This window comes from Megalops cyprinoides, chromosome 6, assembly GCF_013368585.1.
Source record: "Megalops cyprinoides isolate fMegCyp1 chromosome 6, fMegCyp1.pri, whole genome shotgun sequence".
Taxonomy (NCBI): Eukaryota; Metazoa; Chordata; class Actinopteri; order Elopiformes; family Megalopidae; genus Megalops; species Megalops cyprinoides.
The window spans coordinates 13331582-13348498 of record NC_050588.1 but is presented as its reverse complement, the minus strand read 5'-3'; the positions used below and the strand labels follow the sequence as shown (position 1 = coordinate 13348498).

The 16917-nt window shown below is 41.2% G+C and overlaps 1 protein-coding gene across 6 annotated transcripts in view; it reads left to right on the top strand.

Moving 5' to 3' along the window:
- Positions 1-14546: 14546 nt before the first annotated feature.
- Positions 14547-16917, top strand: part of atp2b4 (ATPase plasma membrane Ca2+ transporting 4) — a 79166-nt gene continuing 76795 nt past the window's right edge. For 5 of the 6 annotated variants that reach the window (XM_036531247.1, XM_036531243.1, XM_036531250.1 and 2 more), the window contains exon 1: positions 14547-15474. The gene's annotated coding sequence lies outside the window, so the exon portion shown is untranslated. Of the gene's footprint in view, positions 15475-15659; positions 15902-16917 lie in introns of those variants that run through there. The other variant, XM_036531245.1, reaches the window with a different exon arrangement.

The window sequence follows — 16917 nt, the reverse complement described above, 5'->3', positions numbered from 1 at the left end:
GGTACCAAGGATGAATCTGCCTTGGCACTTCACCAGAGAACTCAGACAACAAGTCAAGTTCACAGGCCGTTTGTTTAAGCATTCATCTGATGATCTGAGCCAAAATGGCTGCAGCTGGGTTTATCATAAATGGGCTTGTTGGCTGGCAACTCCCTCAGCTAAGACCCCAATTCATACAAGGACAGAAAGGCCTCATTTTTTGTGCTGAATGGGTAGGCTTGGATGTGAGCCTGAGGCATTGTCTGACATGATTGTGGTTTGCACAGTATTGTTTTGTATTTACAGTATATGTAGGAGGTGGTCATAGAGTCCCAATCTATTTGGTTGAAAAACATCTTCAAAATTGCATGTGAGTGTTAACACTCTACTTATTTCAGTTTCATACACAATCCAAGAAGTTGGCTATCTGGAAGAGAACTGAAGAGGTGGTGCTCCATCTGCAGGGAAAGTCTTTTAATGTAATTTGTGAAATGTGGGGGTACATTAAGTCACAAGCTTGCAGATCAAAGGTTCAAAAGGTTTACAGATTTGTGAGGTCATGTCTGTGCTGCTATTAACAATATTAACCCTGATGTTCCGCATGAGGGATAAGGGAAATTATGTATCAATAGAACTTTACTGAAAACAAACAGGAACAAAGTTTGTTGAGTTCATTCTTGCACATGTAAAATTATACTTTTGTGTGGAATAAAATGTTTTTACAGACATAAAATGGGACTTTATCACCACTCTATACTAAATTAAAGTGTATGTATTGCTTACTAAATATTATGTATTACATATTGTTTCTTAATTTTTTACAGGCTGTATTGTGTGGGTCACATAATAATAATAAAAATAATAATAATGATAATAATATAAACCAGACAAGATTTGTTCAATAAGCATATCCAAGAAAGTTGTACCTCAATGTTATTAAGCAATGATAGCTCACTTAAAGTATGTATGTGCACATCTCCAATATTTCTTATTTTTATACGTAATGTATACCTCATAAGAATTGTTGCTCTGCTTGTCACTGGACATACTGTATATGTCCTTGGTATAACATTGGCACATTAAATTAAGGTGATTTTGCTTGATTTTTAATTCATTATAATTTCCTTATGTATTCAAAGTTGTCCTAGAGAGAACATCTGCTTTATGAAATAATAGTGATGTCGATAGTGAAAAATACAATAACTAGTTGCAACTCTGTCAAAATGGGCAAGGGGCAGTTAGGCCCAAAGGACCCATTATAGTTTATGTTTGAAAAGAATACAAAGAGAGCAGATACGTTAGAGCCCAGCTGCAACATCTGAAACAGAGGGAGCGGTGAGATTTCCGCTCTATGATGCTGTCAGAGTTTCCCGTGGTTTTACATTGTATGACAAAGCCTATTACTGATAAGAAATTTCTATATTACTCTAAGCGACAGCTCTGAAGAATGGAAGTGTTTCCAAAGATCCTTGAAGTATGACGTTAGAGACTTCCCTCTCCGGGGATGCTGGTGTAAGATAAGGTCCAAAACGTGAGTCTCAAGGTCCAAACAAACCCTGAAGCCATGTTGTAATCCAATACAATGTCCTGTCTCATATTTCAACTTGAAGTTTTGATGGGAAAAAAAAATCTGCAAATCATGTAAACCCATATCCAGAATCTTAAACAACATCCGTGTCACTTTTATCTAATTTTGGTTTTGCCAGGAAACAAATATAGCTCCTATATGTAGTAATAGAATATGTATACTGTATATTTCATATCTCTGATGCTACTAGGCATGGGAGTAAAGAAACAGTTCCTGTGACAACATAGATTCAGATACACAAAATGTTTAACTAAAAAAAATAAGACTGATGTAATTATGAAAATAATATTGTTCAGTTTTGCCAATGACTTTTACAAATGCTCTCCCCTTCCCTTCACACACCTGTGTGTCAGTGCATAGGTTCTGGATGGGCATACATCTGCATGTCTTTTGAGCTCATGTCCGTCCTGGTGTTGTCGTTTTTTCCCCACGGAGGCAAGCTTATGGACAGTCAACTGTCAAGTGCAGGCCACACAATTTCCTGCTTCTTCGAAAATTAATCAGGAGAAACTGTTAGCGTCTACTCAAGAGCATATGTCCCAATTAATGCCTGCCCCCCCCCCCACTACTTTTAATCATCTGAAACCGTGTTTGTAATTACAAACTTCCATCCACTGCATTCATGACACGTTTGGGATGCTTACAGCAATGACGAATCACCACTAGCAGTGATAATGTATGTTTTTTCTTTTTTTTTTTCGCCAAGCTTGCAACACCATGTAATGAACACCAGTGGCAGGGTGGTCTGATTAATTGATAGCATACTAGACTGTCACTTTTCCTCAGAATTGGTTTCAGGCCATTTGATAAATCAATGAGCCCTCTTCTGTGTTTTTCTTGGCTATCCCTAATTTTATCCCCTCTACAGAAGGTTGAGTATGTTGGAGTTTTGATATCAGTTTAAAAGTAGCATCACCAGTTCTTACATTGGCCAGTATGGAACTGGCAGAAAATAACGCTGACTTATTCACAAAAATGCTATATTGACATTTAATAAATATACAACAGATGTTTTCACCATGATGTGATCATAGCTTAATGAACCTATACACCATCTATGTGGGACAACTTTCAAATACAGGGCTATTAACCCAATCCATCTCTGTAGTGCTGAGTTCTACATAAAGGGCCAGTTGGTATTATCATTAAATACTCAGCTGGAGAGTGAACACATAACCTTCCATCTGACAACAAAACTAGGGTAAATACTGTATTAATAATCTACTAAATCTTTTTGAGAAACAAAAATTAAGAAAGCGCATCAGCAAAATGTAATTTTGATATGTTTAGAAAAGATTTGTTTTCTTTTCAGACAACATTTTCCACCTACTGTATCTTTTTCTGATTTGTTTTTAAAACCTGTGTATCTGCGGTTCCTCTTGTCCCAAGCTATAGGTGCTCTGATCTCCAAGCATAAAACTCACCAGTCTGTGAGCTATCTACATGAGAAGAAGCCTACATGTACAAGAGGGTCTCTGTAAGCATTCTGTTGACGATTGCTCATTTTCTGTAAATAATAAATCACCGTCAAGAGAGATAAGACCATATGGTTATCTCTCTCCCCCTGTCTTTCTCTCCCACACACGTGCACACAGGTACACACAAATGCACACATACACACACAAGCTTTTATGTGTTCTATCTCCCTTGTAAAATCCACTGAGTGCACATAAAGATCTCTCTCTCTCTCTCTCTCTCTCTCTCTCTCTCTCTCTCTCTCTCTCAGCCCACACAAGCATGCACACCCCCGCTGAAAACCATTTCCGCAGATCGGAGATCAGACGGAGAGCTCCACGGCCAACCACATGCTCCGGCCCCCGCACGTTCGCACATGCATGAGTGCACCCGGTCCCTGTGAAGCCTCTGCTCCTGAAAGCATCAGTGTAGCTCAGTGGGTAAAGGGGCTGGGGCTGTCCCCACAAGCTTGCAGGTTTGATTTCTGGGTGGGGCACTGCTGCTGTTGCCCTTGTTCAGGGCACTTGACCTGAACTGATTTAGAGAGTAGCTGTCTGCAAGGATGGAAAAGATTTCATATGTGAGCAGGGTAAATAAATTGATGAAGGAATCCACTAGGCAAATGAAATATGTAATTAAAGCAGATGAAGCAGAGCTGTGCTCTGTCCTAGTGTCCCTTTGGGTCAGCCCATGGGATGTTTGAGAACCAGAGCAGCGCCCCAGCACTCAGCATTAGTGCACAGCGACGTACTGCCATGTGTCATCTAAGCACTATGCATGTACAAAATGCAACACCATACTGTACAACAATGCAGCAACACAATGAAATATAACACAGTAACACAGACTAATGACCCATCTCCACTGGCAGAGCTATGTAGAACAGGCCTTTTGTTTAGATGGACCTGGTTGACAAGATTCACCTGGATTTCTATTGCAGTACCTGGGTTTTCAAACTTCACACACATTTTGATGGAGGAGGATATATGCCATTTTAAATGCTGAAGCAAGAGAAAAATATAAGTTCCCAAGTTGGTGTTAGTGCAAATGCTAGAGGTGTTAGCAAGCACTTAACATGAAAACATAGGTACTTTTAGCTTTGTTTTGCATCAATCCTTTTTAAGATGCATCTTATAAGTACATACAGTATCTACTTAGTATTCTGTGATGAATGCACAGGATGATCATGATGCATAATGAAGGCAAGGATGAATGTTTAAAACATATATCAATATGCAATGGAGGCAAAGTTTCATGGTTCAGTCTTCCTTGGGCCAAAAAAGCACAGTGAAACAATGGGCAAACCCCTACCAAGGCCAGCAGCCCTGGTACCATCACAATGATGGAAAAGTTAATCCTATTGGTGCACATTGCAAGAGGCACAGACACCGGGGTCATGGCTGGGGAACTAGACTTGCCATCGAAAGATTGTGGATTTCTATCCCACACAAAGCCCTGCTGTTGCACCCTTGAGCAAGGCACTTAACCTGAATTGCTTCAGTAAATATCCAGCTGCATAAATGGATCATGATACGTCAAATCTGAGCCGTGTAAGTCACTCTGGGTAAAGGCATGAGCTAAACAAATGGATAATGAAAGGCTTGCGCAGGCCCAAACTATTGTAGGTAAAGCGTAAGCTCATATCTCAATTCAAATTCCCTTACACCCCCCCTGCCCCCAGCACCACCAAACACACATGCGTGTGCTAAGCGCAGCAGGCGGGCCACGACTGCGTCCAAACTAGCGAGGTGACGTGTGCGTAATTAAACATGTGACAACTGGGGCATCGCGCCAGCCGTTGGTGCGGATCTCCAGGGGAGACTGTGGAAACCTCGGCACGGCACGCAACGCCGCGCGGTGTAATCCTGTTAGACATTCGTATGTGTCTGCACGCATGATCAGCACAGATGCTGCGTTATGGGTGTTAATGTGCACGCGTGTGTTACATACCCATAACACACAACATGAGTCTTCATCAGCCTACAGTACGCAATTAACCGTGCAAACTCTATCATTCTGTGAGAAAACATTGTTCACTCTCTGCAGCTAATGCAGTTCTTAACCTGCAACGCGCAGCCTGTGGGGTTATTGTAACGGATTGATAAACATTCGCAGCTAAACAATAGTCTTAGAGTGCACAACTAGTGAGATGTGCAAGTTCCCAAACAGATAAGGTTTGTTTAATCAACATATAAATATTGTGAAATATGGATGTGATTTGCCAGTGAGGATTCATGAAAACAGTGCTGTGTTGGCCAAAAAGACAGTTTATTTACATAGAATGGGGTTCACGTTTCCATATCCAGCCAATTCCACCAGATGTCATGAAGCTGCGTGAGATCCCCTCTGCAGAAATAGTCTTACATTGCGAGGTGCACCGCTTCTGACAGAATCCATCACGGCACAGTATGGTGGTATGGACATGCCGTTTACTCTAGGGAAAAGTGCATTTTTAAAGGGTGGATTCACTTAGGATGAGTATTTATAGGTGATGAAAGTAGGACACACTATATGCTTGTGTGTGCAAACCAGCGTGTGTATGTGCATGTGTGTGTGTGTGTGTGTGAGTGTGTGCGTGCATGTGTATGAGAATGTGTTTTTAGTGTGCAGCTGTGTGTGTGTGTGAACCAGTGTTTGAGGAATAAATTCGCATTCCAGCAGCTGTAGGATAGGATTGTGCTCACTGATTCATACGTTGGGGAGTGGGTTCTGCTGGTGTTTGAAGTGAACGCATCAGCCCATCGGAGAGTTTGCTGCCTGCATGCTAATGGCGGGATGCGTTGCAGAGCGTGGGAGAGAGGGGGGAAAAGGTCTGGCGCAGCCCACGTTATTGATGTTGCTCAAGAGGCAGTTCGTGGCGATAGCATTGCAATTTTGCTCTTTCCTTTCAAAAAAAAAAAACGATTTCATAATGCAAACCAAATGTCAATGATTGTTCTTGCATATCATTGTCAGAACAACTTTTTAGTTTCAGAACACTGGGTTGGGGGGGGGGGGGGGGCGATGCGTGGGCTCAGAGTTGTAGGGCTGTTTTCAATTCGGACGCCGAGAGCTTCATCCCTCAGAGAACAGATTGTCTCAGGCCGAGAGCTAACCACGGAACAGCGGTGAACTCCGACAGAAGCAGCATCTGTTGGAATTGATTGGACCGCCACCCGAGAGTGTTTCATAGGTATGGCCTCCTATAAACCAACAGAAAATCCCAGACAGATTCCCTCAAGCATCTTTATGCCGAGCCTATGCAGAACATCCATTAAACGACTCATGGAACATATGCTGCCATTCATCAAGGGGTTTGGGGGGGAGAGATCACAGCTGGTAGGTTGAATTGAACCCCATCCCCACCCTGTGTGGGTATTTCAGCCAATTGGGTCAAATGGCTCAAGCTTCCACCCTTTAATCAAAAATAGACAGACCAACATATACTAATCAGGAGCACTGGCAGAGTTCTGCTGTTTACTGTGCATTAATACAGGGACACTAATATTTCTAGACAGAGTGGAAATGAGATTTGGTTAACAAGGTTTTGAGGTTATGAGGTTTATGAGGTCCAGTGCAGCGTGCTGTTGTCTCCTGTCTGTGGCATAACTGTGCTGATGAGCCCAGCGCAGTTTTGAGTGGAGGGGCTAACTGAATATGGCACTCGGTATACACATCATCTCCAGAAATATGAAATTGACATATGGGCAACTTTGTCTGACTTCTTCTAAATTTAGCAGTGTCCCAGAGTAATGGGTGAGAAGGCTAACAAGGATAGATCATCACTTAGACACACAGCAACATCTTAGCAGCAACTTAGACCCAATGCTTTTCGTAATCTGCCATGTGCACTTGCGTTGCATGGTGCATTTAGCAGTACCCCTTTAATCCTGTTACAGGTGAGCCTGTGTTGTAATCAAACACTGAGCTCAAGGATACGAGATAAAAAAGACATAGCATATGGCAGTGGCACCCAGTGTAGATCCGCAGATTCTCGCCTTTTGTTCCATGTCAAGTCTTTATGACTTGTTTAGGTTGAAATGGAAAACTGAATTATCCATTGATCTAGGTGTCAAAATGATGATTTAGATTCACTTCAAGAGCAGGAGTAGACATTACCACTGGCACATGAGGACAAAGGTGTAAAAGTATGTAATTATGCCTGTATTCTTGGCTATCTGCCTTCCATCTAGTAATTAGCAAATTAGAGCCCTAATAACACTGGACAAAGCTAAACAAACTCATATTCAATGCTAACATTTGAAATAATGCAAGATGGGGACACACCATGCTCTAACACTCAAAAGTGCACTTCAGATAATAAGTGTGTCTTCCAGGGTTCATCTCAATGGTTAAATAAATTTGTATGTTAGTGGATTAGGTTTGTTCCTGTTCCTGTAATTGTATTACAGAGAGTGAAGGGTTATGGCATTGTTAATGTTTGTGAGCTAGGCACAGGATATCCTGGCCTGGAGTGCTCTGTGATACAGCCTGTGGTTTCACTTTAGCCTCTAAATTTAGAATCGGACAAAGGACATTAAGAGAGAATCAGGACCAGGAGGAGATATGGACTTTTGGCTAGGGCGAACAGTCATTCAAGACCAGTGAATGGCAGCGCTGCCAGCATTCATTCAAACAGCTATGGGTGTTAGTGATTAAGGATCTGTGCTTGTACTAAAAAAGAGGTTACTGGTTCAAATCCTGGGTGGGACATTGCCGATGTACTTTTCAGCAAGGTACTTAACCTGAATTGCTTTAGTAAAAATGGATAATATGTGAATGTAGGCTATGTAAATTGCCCTGGATTAGCCCTGCTAAGCAAAAATATAATAATTGTGATAACAGCCATAACAAAAAAAAAAAAAAAAAAATCAGAATATGAGTGCAGGCAGCTTCATCAAATGCAATTTGAGAGAACTGAGAGAAAACCTCATTTGTCTTATGGATTCTGTGGCATTAAAATAAATGTTTTCAAATGCTGAGTTGTCGCTACAGTAATCCGTAATAACAGATTGCAGGTTTTTATTATTGACAGCCAAATCAAATGTATGCCACCATTAATTTTTTTTGCTCTAACTATCATTCTAATCATTGCATTGTATTCCATTAATCGTTTCTCTGTTTTTGTGGGCATGCAGCCTGACTATTCTCTTGCAGTGGCCATAATTTACAGCGCCTGAAAAGGTAGCCATGGCTACAACTGTTGAGACACGCATACACATACACTCATATACATAACACATGAGAAATTGTCATTGCATCATGTTGTGAAGCTGTGCAGCGGGGGCGTTTCTGTTCCTGTGAGGCTTTCTGTTGCACAGAAATTGTGGAAGTTTTGCGTGCAGATGTATCGCTTCTTATTTTATTTTTTTATTTTTTGTGAGGTGGGGGTGGGGGTGGAAGAAAGGGCGGTGGTGTGGGATGTTTGTTGGAATACAAACGTGACTTCTCCCCTTTGCATTAAAACCTTTAAAGAATACCAAAAAATGCACAGTATGTGTTCTCTTCTTTGGATTAGAGATATATCCTTAAAACCTTAGATATGCTATCATACACAACAGTGCTGATTAAATGTAGGTCTCAGGCCCATGTATTGTAACTTCTTCAATGGCATAGACGTCAACATGTGAAAATACATTTGGAGTATCTGGAAAACAGCATTTGGCTGTTATAAATTTGCAGTGTGTAATTACATGAAAGGGGTTGACCCATCATGCCTAAAAATAAACCTGTGCCACATCACATTAACAGTTTCAGGATAACAATGGCCCAATCAAATATTTTTTATAATTCTTGTAATGGCTTTTTTCTGCTTTATACTCTGAAAAATTGTCTTTATCTGCAGCTTACTCTAAATCCCTGGCCCAGACAGTTTGTCTTAGAAAATATGACACGTGTCTGAATGTGACACCTGTCCGGTGAGAGGCCCTGTCAATGGTCAAAGCTCTGTGGCAGGTGGGGGTGATGCGCTTTGCTTTAGGGAGGAGGACTTCTGCTGATGGACTGATGGGTGGAGGGTTGGCGTCAAGTCTGTGGGAACAGAAGAACAGCTTACTGCCCACTGACTGTCAGAGAAAGTGACAGAGTGAGAGGATTTTCAGAGTGTGCTGGTGCTGGCCTTTTTCCTGCAGCCTCCTCCCCTGTAGTAATACTGCCCTACTTCACACTAGGACATCTACGTCACATGATAGATGTTCTGTTGAAAGATGTTCTGTTTTTCTGATTTATAGCCAACACCTTGTTTTTTGTTTTGCCCGATTTAGAGCTTTCATACCTTTTAGGGACAGGCAAGTCAGGATCAAATTTAAATCCGAGGAGTGATACAAAGTCATTATAGATTTCAAATGAACAAAAAATATGAGTAAATTTGTTGAGAAATGTTGTGCTGTTTGTTGAACAATAAGGATTCGTTATGCAGCTATTTTCTCAGAAGACACCACATTACCTAAAGGTTTTGGGCTTTAGATTAGCACTGTAATTACATATGAGCCATTATTACTACTATTATTATTGGCATTTAGCAGATGCTCTTATCCAGAGCAACTTACATCAATTACAGGTTTTTACAACATTATCCATTTATACAGCTGGATATTTACTGAGGCAATTATGGGTTAGGTACCTAGTGGAAGGATACAGCAGCAGTGCCCATATGGGGAATCAAACCGGCAACCTTTAGGCTATGAGTCCTGCTCCTTAACCACCATATTACACTGGTGCCCCACTACACTTGCAGATTTATTGAGATACAGATTTTTGACTCATGTGTAAGGACAGCATTTCAGCTTTATCCTTTACATACAAGGAAAATCAAAAATACAATATTATATAAAAGCAGGATACATATCAACTGAAAGTGTGTCAAATAACTGCAGTGCTCATGTGGTTACTTGGGGTTTTTATCCTTAGTCTTATAACAGTCCTGTCTCAACGTAAATTGATTCTGATCATTGAAGAGAAAGAATGAATGATGATAATTTAAAAAAAAATGCTTTCGACTGTGTAGCATCTGACTACAACATACACTGGGGTCCAAAATTATTGGGACACTCACTTTTTTTCTGAAAACTCACAATATTTTTGCTGCATATCAGACATTGGGAAAGTCATATTTATGTCAATGTCAATTTCAGCTTCATCTTCTGTGACCATGTTCCAGCCTTGTTAGGTTTATATAGGCTTCAGTATGAGTGTTCAATTAGGGGGCAGGGCAACGTTCAATCAGGCCTAATTGAAGTGATGGTCATTTTTGTTCACTTGTCTGCACTCAATAAATATGTAGGTACCTTTTAAAATTAAGTTAATGTCATGGAATTGTCAGTTTGTTTGGCAGAATTAATGTCATACATATTATTAAAATGTTGGAAATAAGGGTAGTCATCAGGCAATCGTGTGCCAACCACATAAAGAGATGTTTTGAAAATGTTAATAGTTGCCAAAACATGTAACTGTTTTCGCCACACCATAAATTAGGTTTGAGTGATAAAACTAATAGCTACATGGACACATCCACACTTAACCACAAAATGCCCAGGTGTCCCAATAATTTTGGACCCTAGTGTACATGCTGTATTCAATCATAAGTAATCTAAGTGTCTATCTTCCCCTTCCTCTGTTAGATCCTGATTTTCATCTTCTTTACAGCAGGAAACTAAAGCGGGAGCTAAAGTGCAGACGTTGGATGAACCAGGAAAAAAGAAAACATGTAAAGGCAGAAATGTAGGCTTTAAGGCTTTTCGCCTGTCCATGAGAGGATAACTAATTAACTATTGACAGTGCTCTGTGGTGCATTAAACTTTGATGCACAGTCCTTTCTCTTTTTGCTCCTTCAACTTTTCCTTTCCCTCACTGTTGCACCAGCATCCTCCCCTCCCCCACTCCTAGCCTTCCCTGCAGTGCTGAGACCCCTCCCTGCATCACACATCACAGCAGCACAACCACCACACGCCTACAGGAAGACGCCAAAATCATTGTGCTTGTAGTAGTGCTGATTTCTTCTTTTTTTCTTCTTTTTTCTTATGTTTTCTGTCTGAGTGTTTAAAGTACAGTGAGCTGCAACATACACGTTTACATACAACATAAACGGGCAGGCTCATGCACAAGGCCTGGTAAGGAGATATTCAGACTGACCTTTATGTGTTTGTGTTCATAATTACAGGCCAATCAAAGACATTAATCACTCCTATATGTTTTTCATTGACTCATTCCATTATGTCCTTCTTTCATGCTCTCCTTCTCTCTTTCCCTGTCCCTTCCTCTGTCACAATGATTGGCCATGGCCCTGCCTTTCTAGCCTATTCTCAGGACAGAAAGTATGCAGTACTTCTCATTGGTTGCTTGAGACCTCCTGCCTAGGGTGACCTCTGGCTGGCTCTGCTGCCACAACAGCACTTGTATCAAATGTAAATAGACGGTTTTCAGTCAAATTCTCCTCTGACACGCAGCCCATGTCAGACTCAAAATAAAGCTAACCTTTTCAAGTTGGGAGGTCTTCCTAAGCCTACAGCAAAAAAAGTGGAAAGGGATGCTTTCTTCAGAGAAGTGATGGATTCATGCATGACTTTAAGGAGTCCGGCTACACAGCAGTTGCCACTGCGGCACATATTTACATAGTGTAGGTGTTGATTTTGTATAAATCAATTACCTGCAACCCTGAGGTTCAACAATAACTGTCATACGCTGGAAAATATACTTGTTTTCTTCCCTCTTCTTCTGTATCTTAAGTGTCTCTGTGCCACAGAAATACAATTTGTGACATATGGACCCATGTGCAGTTTTTACTTACTTTTATTATCCTGTTTACTCGTTGCTGCCATAGAATTACCTCCCGCTTTCCCTTTTTTCTTTCCCTTGCACTTGGAGATGAGATTATGTAACATGGAGACAAATGCCATTGCTGGCAACCTTTTAATTCTATGTCAGTTGTGTTTGCCTATTCTGATGGTAAGGCGTAAGTGATGGGAGTTTAGTTCTACGGCTATGAGCAAATGTGTACAGTGACACAGGGCATGCAAACAGATTTGTGGAGCATGAAACATGAGACAGGGAGGCCGGTTTTAAACAGAGCGGTACAGGTGCATCCACAGGGCCATAAATAACTGAGGCCAGAGAGGCAGGCCTTTGTAATGCACTAACAAACGCGCTATTCCAAAGTGCACCAAAGGGCAGCTGTGTCTCACTCCTCGCTTGCTCCAAAGTGTCACAGCCAAACATTTCATCCTCCTGTATCAAATGGTCCATTTTGCATTAAAAGAGCCCTTAAAAAGTACATAAATACCTTACAGCAAAACTAAAATTATATATATATATATATATATATCTTTTTCAAGGTCCTTTGTTTCTTTAATTTTTCTCTATGAGGAGACAGTCATCTGCTGAGTGGCAAACCTGAGTTTTGAACACTTGTCCTTTTCATGACCCTGACCTCCTTGGACAAAAGACAATTCATGCACTAATATGCCCTGTGTCGCTTGCTCTGGCACTTGCGTACCCTTCTTTATTGTCCCCCTTAATACTACAAAAAGAACACAAAATTTCTGTCCACATGTTTCGCATTAGACCTGGCCTGAATGTTTTTTATTGTCTATCTTGCAAAATGTGAGTGCCCTGTTGAGATACATCAGTTTCTCTCCATGTATGTTTTGCTAAGGATTGTAAAATTATCTTTTTAGAGCAAGTCAGGTACTGCCACAGGACATGCAAAGGTACACAGCTGTCAACTTGGACACATTCACAATGGCAACTTGACAATAATCTGGTCTGAGCCACTGACGAAAATACTGTATTCTTACAGAGATCATCACAAATCAAAACTGTCAACAGACATGACTGACTGCCTGTGTAAATAAGCCTAATAATCCAAACATATCCAATTCACCATCCTAAAACAACCCACACAAAAAGAAAATGCAAATGAAGAATCACATTCTTCTGGTCTTTCAGTAACGTAATCACATGGAATTAATGATGAGATATTCTCATTACAAATGCAAGTGTTAAGATTGAGTTTTATTGGCATTCACTCTTAAGGAAAGACCATTTACAAACAAGCACAGTGAGTAGCGAAAATTTATGTTAGCAGGTGATCATTGTGTTTTTGCTGAAACTGCAGTGATTTCAACTGTGGGCCAAGACTGAAATTTAATATGTTCTGTTTTTCTTATAGCTATTTATGAAACTGTGATTGGAGGGACTCATGCGATTGATAAACTCTGCACCAGGGTCAACAAACTCAAGTCCAAGAGGGCTGTGTGTGGGCTGCTTTTCATTCCAGCCAATTGCCCTGGTACATAATTGGCCTGTTTAGTTAAACAGCCATGCACATGCACACACGCTCTTTTCCAAGAACGCATCCACCCGTCTTCAGTAAGTGCATTATCGTGGAGGTCACAGTGTCCTAGGTACTGGTGCAGGACAGGGTAACTGACGTCTCTAAATTGTCTTCTTTGCGGGTGTTCCTGTGATGTCAGTCCAGCACAGGAATACCCGCAAAGAAGACAATTCAGAGACGTCAGTTATCCTGTTGCATGTTCACAGGTACCAGTTTATAACAGACACTGCACAAATCCATTAAGCATCATATTCTATAGATATGCATGTCAAGATAACAAATATCAGTAGATCTCAACCTGTTCTCAACTGATGTTGTTGAATGAGGCGTGGGAGGTGACCAGAGTATTCAATGAAAACTTCTGTAGAGATGGGGTGATGATGAAAAATAAGGAGCTGTGACTCTACACCAGCGTGCCACTATCAAAAATATAAAATTATATATATTAAAGATTACACACACACAGACACCTACACGTCCACACACATACATACATATTTCCTCTAACGTATATGCTTTTGATGCTGTGAAAATGCTGTGATTTTTCGATTTTCAAAAAAAAAAAAAAAAAACGTTGAAAATGTCAGACTGAATTAATGCTTGAGCTAATTATGTAATTGGAACAGAGCAGAGATTGGAACAAAAATCAGTATACAAGTGGCCCGCCAGGAATTCCATTGAAAACCCTTTCTCTAAACACATACTAAATTTGAAAAAAGGAAGACTGAAAGAATAAGATCATTTTGGTGTTCTGTGTAATTCTTTTTCTACTCTGCGAAGCACCTCTCAGCGACAGTTTGTTGGCTACGCTGTCGAAGTGTAACTATTTCTCTGTTTAACAAACTATGTACAACGCACTTCATTGTTATTCACTTTCGAGTCCAGAGGTCTGGATAACGACTTAAATGAATATTAAGTAACTTTTACCAATGTGGAAAGCATTCTGTGACATATCAACATGGGAACTCCACCTCTGGGCGGACAAAGAAAAATATTTGGACTGTATAGAAAACGCAGACGAGGAATGCACACGTCCAGGTTGTTCGGTTATATTGTAAAGCAGGGTCTCTTTCGTAGCCACCCTCAGGCTTAGAGGTTGCGGACATCCTTCTGATCCACCTTAAATGACTAATCCTAAACTGGTCCCTCCCTCTTCGCGGCAGCTCCACAGTCTCCGATTCTGTCGCTACCCCTCTCTCTCTTTTTCCAACCACAGCAATCGGTGGACTTAGCAGCGCGCTGCTACTCTTCTGGAGTCCAAACATAGTCTGCGTTTATCCGAACTCTTTCTAACGCGGATGTGCTAGCCTAGGAGAGAGAGAGAGAGAGAGAGAGAGAGAGACGGACGAAGAACACACAACTGACCGAAAGAAAAAGAAATACATTGAAAACACGGAATCTTTGTGCATTAGAACCACGACTGGACGGTCTCGCTCTGCCGTAATAATTGCCATTTTCTTCTTTTAAGAGGGAGGCAAATTGGATTGTTAACAGACAGCCTTTTCTATTTTTTAAAAGAATCCTCCACGAATACATTATAGCTCGGTACATTATATGTCATTTGCGTGATGAAAAATTAACTTCAGCCGCGCAGGAGTGTCTACCATTCCAGCAGAAGGGGAAAAACAGCTTCAAAACTGCTAATTGTGTTTTTTCTACTTTGCTGAGGAGGTTTTCGTCTCTCTGCAATGTCATTATTGCTTCAGTTAAAAACGGAGATAGAGTAAATAGACGCGAATTGTTTATAAATCTCTGTAGGACAGCAGAGCGCTTATCTGTTCACAAATGCTGGAGAAAACACAAAGACATTTTTTCACGGATATTTCGCTCTCCCAAAGGAAGTTCCTGCTTTACTGAGATTTGATTGTGGGTTTATTTTTCCTGCGGCTGTCCGTTTCCAATACTATATAGCAACCGGCTTAGTGCAAGCGTTTACCCTTCGTGCATTCTGACTGACCGAACGAGCACGAGACGGGATTCCTCATTTATAAACACAGAAAAAAAACAGCAGGAGCTTGGATTAAAAAAAACAGACAATTACATACACTAATTTCAAGACAAAACTGGAGGACATTCTGTATTTGTCTTCAGTGGATGTCATGTATGGCATAGCCTGAAGTCTACGTGCATCATCGACAGTGAGGTTTGTTGAAGTGTTTTTTCGTGTATTTTCCTCCATTTACGCTGTATTTTCCACAGGTGTGCATGTGTGTGTGTGTGTGTGTGTGTGTGCGCGCGCGCTCTCTCTATCTGCTTTATTTAACCTACAGTTGCCTGGATCGGGCGCATGTTAGTTGGCTCAACGGGGGCTAAAACGGGCTGAACAGTCCGTCGAGAATGAAGAACGAAAGGTGGATTGCGTAGTGGTTGTGAAATAATAATAATAATAAAAAAAAAAACATCTCGGCCAACATGCCAGCGTATTAGTACGGGGAAGTTAAAAGAATACTGGAAGCCATTATTCGCGTGTTTTAACTACCCTTTAAGATCAGTGGTATTAATGGGAGTGGTTGTAAGAAAAGGGAAGGATTGACTTTCACAATACACCCACCGAACTGTCAGAGGGAAGGGTACGTATTACTGAAATATTAACAATTGTCAGCGTGGCTGTTTTTGCACATTTTGTCTGTGTATCTTCTCTGCACACCACGACGTTTAAGAATTTTGAACAATCTTTTCTCCGTTTTTCCCCTGGTCTTGCTAAATGTTGCAGTTAAGTGCTCGAGCGTGGTCCGGAGTGGTTGATTACACCCTTGCATTAAGTCGATGTCTGCGCATCTGTCTTTCAGTACATCCGTTTAATGCATAATGTGTCAAAGACACGAGGGATTCGCGTGCGGCGCATAAAACAGCTTCCGAGTACTTTCCCCCGGCACAGGTTACATGTCAGACTAGGGAACTCTTGCTTTCGCGGTTGGACAGAAAAACAACTTGGCAAATACCGGCAACATTCCGTTGTAGGTTTTCACTGTAGGTGTTCACAACGAATATGGGGTCTGTACCCAGAGCAGGCGTGAGAGAACTTGCCGTCGGGTATCCACTCACAAGCAATAGCTTGTTGTCGGCAACAAGGCAGCCGTCAATAGTGTACTTAGCCCAAACTGCAATTTCAGTAACGTCGGCTTCACAGACAGGCCTTACGTGTATTCTGCATCCCCCTAACAGACAACTATACTGGGTGTGTCCTTGTGTCACCCCTCCCGCAGAGACTGACACCCCCTTCAGTCAGTGTAGCATTGTGCTTAGCAGATCATCCCCCGAATACACTAGTCAGCCCGCGTCCCACTACTGACACCAGTATGTGATTAATAACTAACTGTTGTTGGATTGGGGAGTGGAGCAATTGTGGATGCTGCCAGGAACCCGGGTTGCCCCTTCTAAAAATGTAAAAAGGTCCAGCCCCCTAGTTTTGAAATGTAATCAACTGAATTTTTAACTCCAACAGTCACATCCGTGTGTACTCCTACTGTGGAACACCTGAGGATCCATGTTTTACATATTTCTAATGGAAAATTATTGAATGCACTCTGCTATAAGAATGATATTTTCTCAAAATTGAGCCAAGGTGGTTCCAGTTGCTCAGTAT